This window comes from Leuresthes tenuis, unplaced genomic scaffold (assembly GCF_036924035.1).
Source record: "Leuresthes tenuis unplaced genomic scaffold, fLeuTen1.0.hap1 SCAF_23, whole genome shotgun sequence".
In the NCBI taxonomy this organism is placed as follows: Eukaryota; Metazoa; Chordata; class Actinopteri; order Atheriniformes; family Atherinopsidae; genus Leuresthes; species Leuresthes tenuis.
Genome location: NW_027325377.1, coordinates 12169383 through 12186601, shown reverse-complemented (window position 1 = coordinate 12186601; position 17219 = coordinate 12169383). Strand labels below are relative to the sequence as shown.

At 43.2% G+C, this 17219-nt stretch overlaps 3 non-coding genes across 3 annotated transcripts; all 3 read left to right on the top strand.

Annotated features, from left to right (window-relative positions):
• Window positions 1–8192: 8192 nt before the first annotated feature.
• Window positions 8193–8383, top strand: LOC140283578 (U2 spliceosomal RNA). Its single transcript, XR_011910171.1, has one exon. It is a non-coding gene; the product is annotated as a U2 spliceosomal RNA (small nuclear RNA).
• A 411-nt stretch (window positions 8384–8794) lies between these two features.
• On the top strand, window positions 8795–8908 carry LOC140283509 (U5 spliceosomal RNA). Its single transcript, XR_011910107.1, has one exon. It is a non-coding gene; the product is annotated as a U5 spliceosomal RNA (small nuclear RNA).
• Window positions 8909–9206: 298 nt separating this feature from the next.
• On the top strand, window positions 9207–9394 carry LOC140283350 (U2 spliceosomal RNA). The gene has a single exon (XR_011910054.1). It is a non-coding gene; the product is annotated as a U2 spliceosomal RNA (small nuclear RNA).
• The last annotated feature ends 7825 nt before the right edge of the window (window positions 9395–17219 follow it).

Genomic DNA, 17219 nt, shown 5'->3' with positions numbered 1-17219 from the left:
ATAATTTATATATTTTTGATAGTAGTTTTGGGGTGCAGATGCTTAGAAATTCTGCTACCCTAATCGGGAGTTGTAAGTCTGGTTGGTGGAGGATATATTTCTTTGTTATTATAGACTTAAGTTGTTGATATTCTAGGAATTTATTGCTGCCTATCTCATGTTGTGATATGAGCTCATCAAATGAAATAAAATGTCCATTTTGGATTATATGTTCCAGATGTTTGATTCCTTTGATCTTCCACAGAGTAAAGTTTAGCATTTTTTTGTTTTGCAGGATGTCAGGATTGTTCCAGATGGGTGTAAGCTTACACGGGACAAGTGAAGACTTTGTTATTTTAAGAAATTCCCACCAGGCTGTCAGAGAGGTGCTGATGTTAATGCTTTTGAAACATTTGTGATTTTTCACTATTTGACTAATAAGTGGCAGGTCAGAGATTTCCAGATTATCACACAATGCTTGTTCTATACTTATCCATGTTCATCTATTGGGCTAGGTTTAAACCATTTTGATATATACTGTAACCTATTGGCTAAGGAATAGTGCTGAAAATTAGGTAAATCTAATCCACCCTGTCCTTGGTCTTCTGTAGGGTTTTTAAACTAATACGTGGTGGTTTGTTTTTCCACAGAAATTTAGAGATGCATGAATCTAGTGACTTAAACCAAGTAGCAGGTGGTTTTATGGGGATCATTGAGAACAGATAGTTAACTTTTGGTAGTATCATCATTTTAATGGTTGTAACTCTCCCCATAAGTGATATAGGTAAGGACTTCCAACGAGAGAGATCGTCCTTTACTGTCTTTAATAATTCCACATTGAGGCGGCCTGTTGCCACTGCGGGTTCTTTCAGAGAGACTCAGAGACAGAGGACGGTTCAACGTATAGTTTATTTAACCCTTTTTCATGAATGTGGAGTCGTTCGCAGGCCTTCCCTCCCGGTTCGTGCTGCCGACTCCACTTCAATCCTCCTTACAGCTCTGAGTTTTTTAAAGAGGAGAGTGATTAGACAAGTGACTGCCGGTGTACTAATCACTCACCTAGTCCTGCTCCCCAGAGCTCTCTCCACAGCTCTCTCCTGCAGCTGATGCACCACGCCCCCTCCACATACCTCCACCGCCTGACCTTGGCCGGGGAGCGGTCCGGCCTCACCCCCCCCCCCCCCCCCCCCCCCCCCCCACACACACACACACACACACACACCTCGCCATGCGAGCTGTAAAGGAAGTCGGCCACAGCCATCTGTGCCCCCGGCCTATGGACCACTTTGAATTTAAAAGGCTGTAGTGCCAGATACCAGCGGGTGATCCGTGCATTGACATTTTTCATTCGGTGGAGCCACTGGAGGGGAGCAAGGTCCGAGCAAAGGGTGAATGGGCGCCCCAGCAAGTAATACCGCAGAGCGCCGACCACCCACCGGATGGCCAGGCACTCCCTCTCCACCGTGTTGTATCTGGTCTCCCTCTCGGATAGTTTCTGGCTGATGTAAAGCACTGGGTGGTCAACGCCCCGCACCTGCTGGGACAGAACAGCCCCCAACCCCCTTCCCGATGCATCAGTCTGCAGGACAAATGGGAGAGAGGAGTTAGGTGTGTGGAGAAGAGGCTCCCCACAGAGGGTCTGCTTTACCCTCTCAAGTGACACCTGGCACTGCTTCGTCCACCGGACCGGATCAGAGGCACCTTTTCGGGTAAGGTTGGTCAAAGGGCTGGTCAGCTCCGCGAAGTTGGGAATAAATCGCCGGTAATATCCGGCCAGCCCCAAAAACCGCCTCACCTCTTTCTTGGTCTTAGGTTTTGGGCAGGCTGCAATCGCTGCTGTCTTGTCTACCTGTGGACGCACCTGTCCGCCGCCCAAGTGGTACCCCAGATACCGTACCTCCCTCCATCCAACTGCACACTTCTTTGGTTTGGCCGTGAGCCCCGTGACTCCAGCACTGCCGCCATCTGCTGAACATGCTCCGCCCAGCTGTTGCTATGGATGATGACGTCATCCAGGTAAGCGGCAGCATACGCAGGAACTTACATCATGAAAAGCGAGATCAGAGGTGTTTGGCTGAGAGAAGGCCACAGTTTGCGATGCAATAATTAAAGGCCTCATGCCAGATGTCGCCACTGAAGTAAAGAACATTTACGTGGGATGGTGTGAGGGTCCTCGTTTGGCTGACGTTCGCCGATATGCTCACCATGCTCATAACCAAGTTGAGACGCGTAAGACAACCAAAAGGGACAAGTGTGAAAAGGAGCTGCATTTGGCAGCCATGACCATGTATTACGCAGTGTGTGTAAACAGAGGACGAGGCCGAAGTCGAAGACGTGGACGTGTGGGAGAGGAGGTCGAAATGGGCCACGCCAGAGCTATGATCCGAATATTTGTTTTTACTGTGGCCAGACTGGACACTGGAAGAAGGACTGTCCACAGCTGAAAAGTGATGAAATTGGGCAAAAGGCTGACTGAGGGTGGGAGGCAGGTTCTGGACGTCACGCGGCAGCGGAGCCTCCACTAATGGGTGATAGCATAAACACACTCACACATTTTTCCTGCTCTGTGTAGTGAAGAAACGCTTGCCGACTGTGATTCACGTAGTAAAGTTTTGCATGCTATTTCCGTCCTAGAGCAAAGATATTTCTCTCAGAATATAGGAAATTATGTTCATCAGTAGTGACGTCAGGGGAGTTTGATTGTCCTCCAAAGTTAAGTGGAAACCACGTTTACTCTATGTCTGCATCAGGCCAGGTTGTGAAGGAGAAAATGACAATGCCCATTGCGTGTTGTCACTCCCGATGAGCTCTCCTTCAAACACTCATTTTTGTTATCAGAGTTGTGTCCCATTAACCTGATGGGCTGTGATCTCATGTGTAAATTAGGCATTATTTTAACTTCTACACCAGAGGGTGTTAAGGTTATGTTACAGTCTGACAAAGTTTTCACAGCAGTGCAGTTTGATTCATCTGCACTTACATATGCTTATGAGTGGAAACTTCCCAGCTCTCCTTTTTCACAACAACTAGTGGAAGAAGCAAAAGCGTTAGTTTCACCCCTTTCTGATTTCATGCAACCTACTGATTTGCACTGCACATCACACATTTCTTTGGGGCCTGACAATGACTATGAGAAGAAGTGAAAAAATATGTGCGCCTACTTTATTGGCTGTGTCGCTCACTCCAGAGCACTTCGATTTTTTTAATGTTTGTGGTACTCGCCCTCACATTTCCTTGGCCAAACGTACACACTGGCAGTGACAAGGTGTGGGAGAGTTTGTTGCTACATGTCAGAGAGAAATGGAGTGGACCGTTTCACCTGCTGATCCAAATTTGATGTTTTCTGAACGATTGTCAGCGTACAAAAAAACATTTTTGAGTACAATGCATTGTCAAAGAACTGTGGACTTAATTCCTACCACAGAATCACATTTTGAAGCATGTTTTTTATCTGAAACAGATTTGTCTTCGATACCCATGTTGGCTGAAGTGCCCAATGATCTTTGGGCTAAGAGCAAATATGATGTGGGGTTGATAAAAGGCTGTGAACCAGTAATTGTCACCCCTAAATCAGACTTTTGTCCATGTAAAAAACAATACCCTTTTAAGCCTGAAGCAATTAAAGGGATTAAACCTGTTTTTCAATCTTTTCAGAAAACAGGCGTTATTGTTCCTTTTGAAAATTCACCTGTGCTTACTCCATTGTTTCCTGTTAAAAAGATTAAAGATGCTGGCCAGCCAGATGAATGGCGTTTTGTACAGGACCTCCAAGCGGTGAATGCTGCAGTTCAGCCACATGCTCCTACTGTGCCCAACCCACACACTATTTTGTCTCAAATTACATCAGATGCACAGTTTTTCTCAGTGGTTGACTTGTCGCCAGTGCACCCTGATAGCCCATTTTGGTTTGCTTTTTAGTTTGAAGGGAGATCTTGGACTTTTACCCGGTTATGCCAGGGGTACTGTGAAAGTCCCACTATTTACAATGCTGCCCTCAAAGCTAGTCTGGATTAACTTCAATCAACCACAGGCTCTGCTCTTTTGCAGTATGTGGATGACATCCTTTTATGTAGTCCATCTAAACAACAGTGTGAAAAAGACAGTGAATCTGTTGAAACATCTTCCTTCTTATGGCCATAAAGCCAGCCTTTCTAATTTACAGTTTGTACAGGACGAAGTCACCTTTTTGGGTCATGTGATTTCTAAGGATGGGCGCTCACTTTCTCCTAAACGTGTTGCTGCAGTTCAGATCATTCCTAAACCGGTTACTAAAAAACAGCTTATGTCATTCTTAGGTATAACATCTTACTGCAGGAACTTTATTCCTAACTACTCTTTTCTCGAAGCTCTCTTAGGTGCTCTTATCCATGGTAAAGGCCTCCAGTCAGTCTGATCGTGTTCCATGGACTCCTGAGGCTGAATCAGCCTTTAGTCAGCTTAAGCTGGCTCTTCAAACAGCACCAACACTTGGCATTCCAGATCCTCATAAACCTTTCATACAGGCAGTTGATGAGAAGCATGGTTGTATGACATCTGTTCTTATGCAGGAACATGGGGCAGGCAAAGGCCAGTGGCTCATTTCTCAGCAAAACTGGACTCTGTGGCTGCAGGCCTGCCTGGTTGTCTTCGTGCTGTTGCAGCTGCAGAGAAAGCTGTCCTGGCCTCCCAAGATATTGTGGGCTACGCTAATTTGACTGTTTTGGTTCCTCATGCTGTTGCCATTATTCTTCTCGAGCAGAAAACTTCACATCTTTCAACTGCTCGTTGGCTCAGATACACCTCTGTGATATGCCAAATGTCACTGTTAAACGTTGTACTGTTCTGAATCCTGCTACTTTGCTTCCAACTCCTGAGGATGGGGAGCCTCATGACTGTGAAGCTGTTTTGGAACAAGTTTGTACACCCCGACCTGATCTTTTAGAGACTCCTCTTCCAAACTCTGACATGATTCTTTTTGTAGATGGATCAGCTTTGCGTGATCCAGCCACAGGTACTAACTGTGTTTGGTTTGCAGTATGTTCTTCACATGACACTTTGTTGTCTGGTTCTCTTCCTAAACGTTTCTCTGCTCAAACTACTGAGCTTATTGCACTTACTGAAGCTTGTAAGTTGGCAGCTGGTAAGTCACTATTTACACAGATTCCAGATATGCTTTTGGTGTTGTTCATGACTTTGGTGCGCTGTGGAAACACAGGCATTTCCTTAAATCAGATGGTAAAACTATTCTGAACTCCAAGCAGGTTTCTGATCTTCTTGATGCGATCCTTTTGCCTACAGCAATCTCGGTCTGTAAGTGTGCGGCTCACACTAACTCAGACGATCCTGTTGCTTGTGGCAATGCCAGAGCTGATGCTGCAGCTAAGCAAGCAGCTAAATCTTTTCCTGTTTTCGCTTCCCTCTCTTTGCAGGCAGAAGACTCCCTCACAGATCTCCATGCTTTGCAAACTTTTGCCTCTGCAGATGAAATTTGGTCACACTTAGCATACTGACTGTCAGTGTAAACGTTAACAACCTTTTTGTTATTTAATTTACAAGCTTCAGTGAAAGCTACCAATTCGACCGCTTGAACAGAGTAATTTTTTGGTAGTGGTTGTTTTAAGAAAACTTCAGTTTTTGTTACTACTGTAAATCCTGTAGCATTTGTGCCATCAGGGTTTTTTGCTTGACCTGTTGAATAAATATAGTTATTTCTGCATTTTCATAACGTATATCAGTTAAGTCTGGCCTGGGTAAAACACTGATGGTTATTTCTGACATGCAATCATGAGGCTTTCCATCTGTGGGGTAGGTAGCAGTGTGGATGGATTAAGTGTAGCACATCTCTCGACAACAAGGTGTGGCTGTGAAAGAAGAACTGTTATGTAGGAGAGATGTCTGGTAAAGATATTTTGTTAAGTAACCATATCACAGCCACTGCATGAGGTACCTTAAGTGTTAATGGGTGAAATAACACCATTATTGTTGATGCCTGCACTGCCAATGGCTTCTGGCCATTGATTCAAAAGTACGATCTCGTCCCTTTTTCCCCCTTTCAGTGGACACTGGCCCCTAATTACCGCAATTCAGCAGGGGGTCTTTCATTAGGAGTACTGGACTCCCCCGTGCACGGTTTCAGCTCCGACCCTGGACAGCGGAAAAAACGTTGAGATCTGGTTTGAGGACCCAATTGTTGAGAAAAGTCTCTCAATGAGACTCAGAGTTGCTGGAGTCAGTTAATGCAAAGGTTTAATCTTGCAGCAAGTTCAAGAATGTGTGTGTGTATGGGTGTATGTGTGCGAACGTGTGTGAGTTTGTGAGAGTTTAAAGAACCTGTTATCCACAGGCAGGTCTTAACTAGTATGGCACGGGTCCAGCCTGTCTCATCTTTTTTGGAAGGTCCAGCGCTCGGCCGTAACCCTTCTGTCTGTTTGGACTCTCACATACATTCGGTTAATCATAGAAAAACGAGAACAAAACTTTTTAGCCCCTTAAATTCATAAAACAGACATGGTGCAGTTATTTCCATTCTAGAAAATAAGAGTAATCACCACCATTTCTATAAATTCTGGATATTCTAACAATCTGAATCTTTTTTAAATGTCCGATGAAGCCCTTTGCTGTTCTGTTTAGAGACTCAGCTGATCATAAACCAAGTTTTGCTCTTGAACCAAGCTTCTAAACTCTTCACCTTTTTCATTTCTCAGTTAGTATTCACTTTAAAACTGATTAAAAGATAAATTAAATGAATGCCTATCAACAAATGTGGGATCTAAACTCTAGTGCTTCCTCTAAAATAATTTCCTTTCTCAATTCAGAAATGTGTGTGTTTAAGTCACAACTCCCGTGACACCAAAACGGCTTTCTTTTCTCTCTTTTCTCTACACTCTGCACTGTGAGCACACACACCAAATCAGAAAGGCTTTTTTCTCTCTTTTCTACATTATGGACTGTGGGGACACAAAACCGCTCTCTCTCTTTTTTTTTTTGATTGTGTGCCAGGGCGTTGTCTCACGTATTAGATTATGCTTAAGATACGAATGGGTTTATCAGTCACATCAGAATCCATACATACTGATCCTCCCGTAATAAAATGGTCGGATCTTATCAAACACACTTTGTTTCTTGTGACAAGTCAGCGAAACAGCGTATACACGTCAAGACACTGAATCAAGTTTGCCACAAGAACTCATAAGTTTGGCAGTATTGCTCTGCCGTCAGCAATCATACACCCATTTTATTTTCATGAGACATGTGCAGGCACCTCTTCATCTACTGTTCTATCACTATGAATTAGTTTATCTATTATCAATAAGGATACTTCTACAACTACTATCAAAGATGTCCGGACTTCTTATGTTGTCAGTTGCTATATATGAATAAGTGGGTTGCTACTGAAAAGCATTAAGCATGTCACACAGCCCAAACATATAACATTTCAGGACACACCACACAGTTAACAACCACAGTGAAGCGTGTCAAAGCCCAAACATGTAACATTCAACAGGACACTTACACAACATATTCAAATCAAACAGTCAGACAACATACAAGAACATATACCCCAGCCGGCATTGCTCCCTGCCTATTTTCCTACAACTCACTATGTGTGCGCACACCTTTATTCACAAACTCTTCAACTTATACTCTTTTACCGAAGCTGCTACAGCTCGATTGGCCAAATACCCTTAGATCCTATTTCGGTGAATTTGACATCTGCCTTGCATTTAACAGATTAGCGGTTTAGCAGTTTTAATTTAGTTTGAGTGAAGGAATTCATTTTATAGCAAAATCCAAAATCGTGAAGAAGAAAGAAGAAAGTAAGCTTATTCTCGGATTCCTGAAACTTTAGATTTGCTCTTTCTTTTACTGCAAAGTACAACGTTGAGCAGCACTAATGAGTTGTTTCTATTTTTGGCAGGCTTTACCTTTGCGGATGAAGCCCTTTCTGTCTGTGCAAAAGAAATCTTGTTACTGTGCAGAGTGACTTCTCTGAGTAGAGTCGCCTTACTTGTTGCGACTGTGCCGATGTTCGAAGCTGGAGTGCAAAGTTGTTGCTTGAATGGTGCTCGCTGGAGCATGCGGTAGTGTAATGTTATACCATTTAAAAGGGCTGAAGAGAGCTCAGTGCAGCGGGTGGGCGGAGGTGCAAAGTGACACTATGGCCATAAAAAGAACACTGCTACAAGTGCCCATTGTGCCAGGAAGGGCCCTCGGACGTGAACCAGTGGACAGTTATCGCTTCTCGGCCTTTTGGCTAAGATCAAGTGTAGTATCTGTTCTTATCAGTTTAATGTCTGATATGTCCTCTATGCGAGGACTACATATTAAATGGATTTTTATCAATAGGAGTTGAAAAAGGAGCTTGCTCCGTTCACTCCAAGCATCGACCCGGTACTCCAGTACCGCTGGGAACGGTGCGCTCTCCTCTGCTCTTGTGTAAAAGCAAACAGTGGTGCAGGATGGAAGTTTCAGGGAGCCCAAGATGAAACTTTCTTTTAATCTGCTGAGAAAAGAGAGTGAATGCGAAGCAGACTTTAACACGGCTCTGGGAGCGAGCCGAGTGCGGGCTAACCGGGAGAATTGCTTGAAAGAAACGCGACACCGAATGAGCGGTCAGAACAAAGCCTCAATACGGTGTTCCCATGTTGTTTGTGGCTGCCTTGTCTTTTGCACAGAGTAAAAGACAAGGCAGCCATCGAATAGGGCCCGATTGTTCCTACTTGGTCAGCCGAGGAGCAAGGGGGGGGGGCAAGCGTCTCAACCAAGCAAAGCTCACCATGGGGAAGGTGGCTATGCCAACTAGCCTGATGCCCTGCTCCCGCAGTGATGGATAATCGTACTCTGGTTTCTCTTCATAATGTACAAGTCTTTCGCCTTTTACTAAAGACTTCCGTGGAGAGCAGCACTAATGAATTGTTTCTATTTTTGGCAGGCTTTACCTTTGCGGGTGAAGCCCTTTCTGTCTGTGCAAAAGAAATCTTGTTACTGTGCAGAGTGACTTCTCTGAGTAGAGTCGCCTTACTTGTTGCGACTGTGCCGATGTTCAAAGCTGGAGTGCAAAGTTGTTGCTTGAATGGTGCTCGCTGGAGCGTGCGGTAGTGTAAAGTTATACCATTTAAAAGGGTTGAAGAGTGCTCAGTGCAGCGGGTGGGTGGAGGTGCAAAGTGACACTATGGCCATAAAAAGAACACCGCTACAAGTGCGCATTGTGCCAGGAAGGGCCCTCGGACGTGAACCAGTGGACAGATATCGCTTCTCGGCCTTTTGGCTAAGATCAAGTGTAGTATCTGTTTTTATCAGTTTAATATGTGATATGTCTATGCAAGGACTACATATTAAATGGATTTTTATCAATAGGATTTGAAAAAGGAGCTTGCTCCGTTCACTCCAAGCATCGACCCGGTACTGCAGTGCCGCTGGGAACGGTGCGCTCTCCTCTGCTCTTGTGAAAAAGCAAACAGCGGTGCAGGATGGAAGTTTCTTTTAGTCTGCTGAGAAAAGAGAGTGAATGCGAAGTAGACTTTAACACGGCTCTGGGAGCGAGCCGAGTGCGGGCTAACCAGGAGAATTGCTTGAAAGAAACGCGAACCGAATGAGCGGTCAGAACAAAGCCTCAATACGGTGTTCCTGTGGTGTTTTTATAAAAATACGTTGAAAAAAAAGGTGTGAATAACCAGAGAAAACTAAAAGGTGGAGCGGAAGTGTTCGGCTGCAAGAAGGTGTGAATGTCCGACTATATTTGGTGAAAAGCAGGTGAAGCAAGGTCTGAATGCCCAACCTTACATCATCAAAAGCGAGATCAGAGGTTTTTGGCTGCAAGAAGGCGATAGTTTGCCAAAAGCGGGTAAGGTGCGAATGATCGACTAAATATCAACAAAAGTGAGGGCGGAGGTCTTCGGATGCAAGTGGGTGTGAATATCCCACCATACAAGTATGGTGGAGAGGAAGCTGTGAATGGCCGACCATAGTTTGCAAAAAGCGGGTGAGAAAAGGTGCGAATGTCCAACCATACATGATCAAACAGGGAGCGGAGGTGTTTGGCTGCGACAAGGTGTGAATGTCCACCCATAATTAATGAAAAGCGGGCAACAAGTAGGTTCGAATGCCCAACCATACATCATCAAAAGCAGGAGTGGATGTGTTCGGCTACAAGAAGGTTTGTATGTCGGAGCATAGTTTGTAAAAAGCGGGTAAGAAAAGGTTCGAATGCCCGAACATACACCATCAAAAGAGGGAGCGGAGGTGTTCCGCTGTAAGACTGTGTGAATGTCCGACCATATTTGGTAAAAAGTGGGTATGAAAAGGTTCGAATGCCCAAATTCGGCTGCAAAAAACTGTGTTCGGCTGCAAAAAGGTGTGAATGTTTGACTAAAGTTTGTAAAAAGCGGGTAAGACAAGGTGCGAATGCCTGACAATGTATGATCAAAAGCGGGAGCGGAGGTGTTCAGCTGCAAGAAGGTCTAAATGTCCATCATTAATTGCTAGAAAACATGAAAGAAAATTTTCGAAAATCAATCCGCACATGATCATAAGTGGGAGAGGAGGTGTTCAGCTGCAAGAAGGTGTGAATGTCCTACCATAATTGCTGAAAAATGTGTTAGAAACGGTAAGAATGCCGGACCATACATCATCAAAAGCTAGAGAGGTGGTGTTCGGCGGCAAGTAGGTGTGAATGTCTGACTAAAGTTCAAATATATTAACAAAAGCGGGAGGAGAGGTCTTCGGATGAGTGGTTGAGAATTTCCGACCATAATCTATAAAATGCGGTGAAAAAAAAGGTGTGATAGAAACCTAAAAGGTGGAGCGGAAGTGTTCGGCTGCAAGAAGGTGTGAATGTCCATCTATAGTTGGTGAAAAGCAGGAAAAGCAAGGTCTGAATGCCCAATCTTACATCATCAAAAGTGAGATCAGAGGTGTTTGGCGGCAAGAAAACGGGTAAGGTGTGAATGACCGACTAAATATCAACAAAAGTGGGGGCGGAGATCTTCGGATGCAAGTGGGTGTGAATATCCCACCATACAAGTATGGTGGAGAGGAAGCTGTGAATGACCGACCATAGTTTGCAAAAAGCGGGTGAGAAAAGGTGCGAATGTCCAACCATACATGATCAAAACAGGGAGCGGAGGTGTTTGGCTGCGACAAGGTGTGAATGTCCACCCATAATTAATGAAAAGCGGGCAACAAGTAGGTTCGAATGCCCAACCATACATCAACAAAAGCAGGAGTGGATGTGTTTGGCTACAAGAAGGTTTGAATGTCCGAGCATAGTTTGTAAAAAGCGGGTAAGAAAAGGTGTGAATGCCCGACAAAGTATGATCAAAAGAGGGAGTGGAGGTTTTCGGCTACAAGAAGGTTTGAATGTCCGACCATAGTTTGTAAAAAGCGGGTAAGAAAAGGTGCGAATGCCCGAATATATACCATCAAAAGAGGAAGCGGAGGTGTTCGGCTGCAAGAAGGTGTGAACATCCGACCAAAGTTTGTAAAAAGCAGTTAAGAAAAGGTTCGAATATCCAACCAAACATAATCAAAAGTGGGAGCAGAGCTGTTCGGCTACAAGAAGGTGTGAAAGTCCGACCATGGTTTGTAAAACGCGGGTAAGACAAGGTGCGAATACCCGACAATGTATGATCAAAAGAGGGAGCGGAGTTGTTCGGCTGCAAGGTCTGAATTTCCAACCATAATTTGTAAACACCGTTGAAGAAAAGCCTCGAAAGCCTGACTATACACCATCAAAAGCGGGAGCGGAGGTGTTCAGCTGCAAGAAGGTCTGAATGTCCACCAATAATTACTGAAAAATGGGTAAGAAAAGGTGTGAATGCCCAACTATACATCATCAAAAGCAGAAGTGGAAGTGTTCGGCCACAACAAGGTTTGAATTTCCGACCATAGTTTGTAAAAGGCGGGTAAGAAAAGGTTCGAATGACCGAACATACACAATCAAAAGAGGGAGCGGAGGTGTTTCGCTGCAAGAAGGTGTGAATGTCCGACCATAGTTGGTAAAAAGCGGGTAAGAAAAGGTTAAAATACCCGACTCTACACAATCAATAGCGGGAGCGGAGTTGTTCGGCTAAAAGAAGGTGTGAAAGTCCGACCATGGTTTGTAAAAAGCGGGTAAGAAAAGGTTCGAATGCCAAAATATACACCATCAAAAGCGGAAGCCGAGGTGTTCAGCTGCAAGTAGGTGTGAATGTCAGATCATAATTTGCAAAAAGCTGATGAGAAAGGTGTGAATGACCGACAATAATTGCTGAAAAATGTGTTAGAAAAGGTAAGAATGCCGGACCATTCATCATCAAAAGCAGGAGAAGAGGTGTTCGGCTGCAAGAAGCTGTGAATGTCCAGCCATAATTACTCAAAAATGGGTAAGAAAAGGTAGTATTGCCAGACCATAAATGATCAAAACAGGGAGCGGAGGTGTTCCGCTGTAAGAAGGTGTGAATGTCCGACCATAATTGGTAAAAAGCGGGTAAGAAAACGTTAAAATACCCGACTGTACACAATCAATAGCGGGAGCGGAGTTGTTTGGCTACTAAAAGGTGTGAAAGTCCGACCATGGTTTGTAAAAACCGGGTAAGAAAAGGTGCGAATGCCGGACAATGTATGATCAAAAGAGGGAACGGAAGTTTTCGGCTGCAAGAAGGTCTAAATGTCCAACCATAATTTGTAAAAACCGGGGAAAAAAAGGCTCGAAAGCCCGACTATACACCATCAAAAGCGGGAGCAGAGGTGTTCAGCTGCAAGAAGGTCTCAATGTCCATCAATAATTGCTAGAAAACATGAAAGAAAATTTTTTGAATATCAAACCGCACACAATCATATGCGGGAGAGGAGGTGTTCAGCTGCAAGAAGGTGTGAATGTCCACCCATAATTCCTGAAAAATGGATAAAAAAAGGTGCGAATGCCCAACCATACAACATCAAAAGCAGGTGTGAATGTCAGATCATAATTTAAAAACCTGATGAGAAATGGTGAGAATGCCCGACTATACACCATCAAATGCGGGAGCGGAGGTGTTCAGCTGTGAGTAGGTGTGAATGTCCGACCATACTTGCTGAAAAATATGACAAAGCAGTTTTCACTTGGTTTGAGTGAAGGAATTCATTCTATATCAAAATCCGAAATTGTGTAGAACTCGTGGAAATAAGTTTATTATCGGATTCCTAAAGGTTTAGTGTTGTTCTTTGGTATACTGCAAAGTAATACTTTCTATTTTGTTGAAACCGATTCAGACATGGATAAATATGAAGGACAAAGCAGTTTTAACTTGGTTTGAGTGAAGGAATTCATTTTATATCAAAATCCTAAATTGTGTAGAACTGGTGAAAAGAAGCTTATTCTCGGATTACTAAAGGTTTAGTGTTGTTCTTTGGTATACTGCAAAGTAATACTTTCTTTTTTGTTGAAACCTATTCAGACATGGATAAATATTAAGGACAAAGCAGTTTTAACTTGGTTTGAGTGAAGGAATTCATTTTATATCAAAATCCGGAATTGTGTAGAACTCGTGAAAAGAAGCTTATTATCGGATTCATGAAAAAAATTAGTGTTGTTCTTTCCTATCCTGCAAAGTACTACGTTCTTTTTTGTTTAAAGCTATTTAGACATGGGTAAATATGAAGGACAAAGCAGTTTTAACTTGGTTTGAGTGAAGGAATTCATTTTATATCAAAATCCGAAATTGTGTAGAACTGGTGACAAGAAGCTTATTCTCGGATTCCTAAAGGTTTAGTGTTGTTCTTTGGTATACTGCAAAGTAATACTTTCTTTTTTGTTGAAACCTATTCAGACATGGATAAATATGAAGGACAAAGCAGTTTTAACTTGGTTTGAGTGAAGGAATTCATTTTATATCAAAATCCGAAATTGTGAAGAACTCGTCAATCGACGCATATTCTCGGATTCCTGAAAAGGTTTAGAGTTGTTCTTTCCTATCCTGCAAAGCACAACGTTCTTTTTTTGTTTAAAGCTATTTAGACATGGATAAATATGAAGGACAAAGCAGTTTTAACTTGGTTTGAGTGAAGGAATTCATTTTATATCAAAATCCGAAATTGTGTAGAACTCGTGAAAATAAGATTATTCTCGGATTCCTAAAGGTTTAGTGTTGTTATTTCCTATCCTGCAAAGTACAACGTTCTTTTTTTCTTTAAAGCTATTATGACATGGATAAATATGAAGGACAAAGCAGTTTTAACTTGGTTTGAGTGAAGGAATTCATTTTATATCAAAATCCAGAGTTGTGCATTATGGCAGCAGAATTGTAGTCTGCATACCTTTTATGCCAAACAGATTTGCCTTGCCAAGGGAAGTTTTATAAATGTTTATTGTTTATGTTTAAAATATATAAACTAGCAGAATAATTAATTCATCCGCCTGGTCCCTCCCACCCCGGAGAGGGCAGCCAGAGACTGGCTGCAATAGGCATCCCCGCAACCTGGAACCCAACACAGGGCAGGAGGGCCTTATGTCCACCAGGCTCAGGGCCTGCAGTCACCATATTCCGGGAGCTACTGTACCCACAGAAGGAACTGCTTTGTCCTTCATATTTATCCATGTCTAAATAGCTTTAAACAAAAAAAGAACGTTGTACTTTGCAGGATAGGAAAGAACAACTCTAAACCTTTTCAGGAATCCGAGAATAAGCGTCGATTGACAAGTTCTACACAATTTCGGATTTTGATATAAAATGAATTCCTTCACTCAAACCAAGTTAAAACTGCTTTGTCCTTCATATTCATCTATGTCTGAATCGGTTTCAACAAAATAGAAAGTATTACTTTGCAGTATACCAAAGAACAACATTAAACCTTTAGGAATCAAAGAATAAACTTATTTCCACGAGTTCTACACAATTTCGGATTTTGATATAAAATGAATTCCTTCACTAGAACCAAGTGAAAACTGCTTTGTCATATTTTTCAGCAAGTATGGTCGGACATTCACACCTACTCACAGCCGAACACCTCCGCTCCCGCATTTGATGGTGTATAGTCAGGCATTCTCACCATTTCTCATCAGGTTTTTGCAAATTATGATCTGACATTCACACCGGCTTTTGATGATGTATGGTTGGGCATTCGTACCTTTTTTTACCCATTTTTCAGGAATTATGGGTGGACATTCACACCTTCTTGCAGCTGAACACCTCCTCTCTCGCATATGATCATGTGCGGTTTGATATTCGAAAATTTTCTTTCATGTTTTTTAGCAATTATTGATGGACATTGAGACCTTCTTGCAGCTGAACACCTCTGCTCCCGCTTTTGATGGTGTATAGTCGGGCTTTCGAGCCTTTTCTTCCCCGGTTTTTACAAATTATGGTTGGACATTCAGACCTTCTTGCAGCCGAACACATCCCTTCCCGCTATTGATTGTGTACAGTCGGGTATTTTAACCTTTTCTTACCCGCTTTTTACCAACTACGGTCGGACATTCACACCTTCTTATGGCGGAACACCTCCGCTCCCTCTTTTGATGGTGTATGTTCGGGCATTCGAACCTTTTCTTACCCGCTTTTTACAAACTATGCTCGGACATTCAAACCTTCTTGTAGCCGAACACATCCAGTCCTGCTTTTGATGATGTATGGTTGGGCATTCGCACCATTTTATTTACCCATTTTTGAGGAATTATGGGTGGACATTCACACCTTCTTGCAGCTGAACACCTCCGCTCCCACTTATGATCATGTGCGGTTTGATATTCGAAAATTTTCTTTCATGTTTTCTAGCAATTATTGATGGACATTCAGACCTTCTTGCAGCTGAACCCCTCTGCACCCGCTTTTGATGGTGTATAGTCGGGCTTTCGAGCCTTTTCTTCCCCGGTTTTTACAAATTATGGTTGGACATTCAGACCTTCTTTTAGCCGAAAACCTCCGCTCCCTCTTTTGATCATACATTGTCGGGCATTCGCACCTTTTCTTACCCGCTATTTACAAAACATGGTCGGACTTTCACACCTTCTTGTAGCCGAACACATTCGCTCCCGCTATTGATTGTGTACAGTCGGGTATTTTAACCTTTTCTTACCCGCTTTTTACCAACTATGGTCGGACATTCACACCTTCTTATGGCGGAACACCTCCGCTCCCTCTTTTGATGGTGTATGTTCGGGCATTCGAACCTTTTCTTACCCGCTTTTTACAAACTATGTTCGGACATTCAAACCTTCTTGTAGCCGAACACATCCAGTCCTGCTTTTGATGATGTATGTTGGGCATTCGCACCTTTTTTTTTACCCATTTTTGAGGAATTATGGGTGGACATTCACACCTTGTTGCAGCTGAACACCTCCTCTCCCACTTATGATCATGTGCGGCTGGATATTCGAAAATTTTTTTTCATGTTTTCTAGCAATTATTGATGGACATTCAGACCTTCTTGCAGCTGAACCCCTCTGCACCCGCTTTTGATGGTGTATAGTCGGGCTTCCGAGCCTTTTCTTCCCCGGTTTTTACAAATTACGGTTGGACATTTAGACCTTCTTGCAGCCGAAAACCTCTGTTTCCTCTTTTGATCATACATTGTCCGGCATTCACACCTTTTCTTACCCGCTTTTTACAAACCATGGTCGGACTTTCACACCTTTTAGTAGCCAAACAACTCCGCTACCGCTATTGATTGTGTACAGTCGGGTATTTTAACCTTTTCTTACCCGCTTTTTACCAATTATGGTCGGACATTAGCACCTTCTTACAGCGGAACACCTCCGCTCCCTGTTTTGATCATTTATGGTCTGGCAATACTACCTTTTCTTACCCGTTTTTCAGTAATTATGGCTGGACATTCACAGCTTCTTGCAGCCGAACACCTCTTCTCCCGCTTTTGATGATGAATGGTCCGGCATTCTTACCTTTTCTAACACATTTTTCAGCAATTATTGTCGGTCATTCACACCTTTCTCATCAGCTTTTTGCAAATTATGCTCTGACATTCACACCTACTTGCAGCCGAACACCTCGGCTTCCGCTTTTGATGGTGTATATTTTGGCATTCGAACCTTTTCTTACCCGCTTTTTACAAACCATGGTCGGACTTTCACACCTTCTTTTAGCCGAACAACTCCGCTCTCGCTATTGATTGTGTAGAGTCGGGTATTTTAACCTTTTCTTACCCGCTTTTTACAAACTATGGTCGGACATTCACACCTTCTTACAGCGGAACACCTCCGCTCCCTCTTTTGATGGTGTATGTTCTGGCATTCGAACCTTTTCTTACCCACTTTTTACAAACTATGCTCGGACAGTCACACCTTCTTG